At 42.0% G+C, this 1403-nt stretch overlaps 1 pseudogene; it reads right to left on the bottom strand.

Moving 5' to 3' along the window:
- Nucleotides 1–587: 587 nt before the first annotated feature.
- Nucleotides 588–1134, bottom strand: LOC101575980 (annotated as a pseudogene).
- Nucleotides 1135–1403: the final 269 nt, after the last annotated feature.

Genomic DNA, 1403 nt, shown 5'->3' with positions numbered 1-1403 from the left:
TAGTACAGGTGCTAAACTTTCTTAAAAATACAATTAGACTCTGAAACCAAATCTTGTACTGTGCCAAATCTGTAAAACTTTCATCGTTAGGGCCAGCAGGATAGCTCAGCAGACTAAACCCTTGCTTCGGTAAGTACAGGGGCCAGGGCTTGATCCCTGGTACTGCATGCCACACTGGCCCTGCCCCTGAGCTCACTGAACTGGCAATGGAGTCTGGGCATGGTGGTGCACACTTGTAATCCCAGCACGAGGGAGGCAGAAATCAGGAGGATCATTAGGAGTCTGAGCTGCATAGTGAGCCCCTGCACAAAAGCAAGCAAACAAACAAAAACAAAATAAAACAAAACAAAAAGCAAAGAAAACTTTCATTGTTAGGTAATTCACTGGAAAATATTCTTTTTTTAATTTATCTGTTTCAAACTTTATTCCCAGGCTTCTCCAGCTTAATTGGCTGCAAAGAATGAATTGTGTGTAAGCAAAAACTGAAAAGAGCTGTAATGTTCAAGGGGCTTGGACTTAAAAAATGTTAGAGATCTAGATTTTATCAGATCCATAAACAAAAACAATTTTAAAAAGCAGTCATAATATAAAGTAGCAGCTCCCAGTAATTTCTTCCAAGTTTGATCTTTTTCAGGAGCTGACTTAGTTCAGTTTGCCTCATTCTCAGAAGCCTCATCAAAATCCTCCACGAGATCTGGAACCTCGTCATCGTCCTCTTCTCCAGTAGCAAGCGGTGCTTTTCCATCCACAGATTGTTTGGGCAGAGCTTCAGGCAGTCTCCTTAAACTAGTCAGACTGTCTGCACCAAGCAAGTTCAAGATACTGGGTAGCATTTCTGTCGGTTGTTTAATCTCAGCATGGCCTGTAATGGTGAGAGTGTTTGCTGCCAGAAATGCCTGAACTTTTGGGTTGCTGAAGTGGATAACTATTCCCTGGTTTGTAAACATATTCACCTCTTCAATACCAGAGATATTGTTTACCCCTAACTTCTTTAATGAGAACTGAAGTTTTTTTATTATCTACTGTGGCTGTTCTATGAACCACCTTCTTTCTGAGAGCAGCTCCTTTCCCACCAATGCGCACTTGTGCCTGCAGTTTGGCGAACTTTTCCTGGTTCATGATAGTTTCTTTCATCTCATTGGAGTGGATATGGGGCAGCACGGGGGACTAAGTCTGGCGCTCAGGGGTTCTCAGGCGGACCAGCTGAGATTAGGCGCACACATGCGGTGACCCAAGATCTGGAAAATATTCTTAACCCCCTTTTGTATAAAAATGGATGTGATTATCAGAATTGCATTATGCCAGAGGAGTTTCTTCTGAAATGACTTAGAATATGAAGACTAGACAGATTAGACTGCACTTACTCTCTTGTTCATATACATATGCATGCACATACACATACA

This window comes from Octodon degus, unplaced genomic scaffold (genome assembly GCF_000260255.1).
Source record: "Octodon degus isolate 3935 unplaced genomic scaffold, OctDeg1.0 scaffold00071, whole genome shotgun sequence".
NCBI classification, from domain to species: Eukaryota; Metazoa; Chordata; class Mammalia; order Rodentia; family Octodontidae; genus Octodon; species Octodon degus.
The sequence above is the reverse complement of the archived record's forward strand: the minus strand, read 5'-3'. Positions and strand labels throughout refer to the sequence as shown.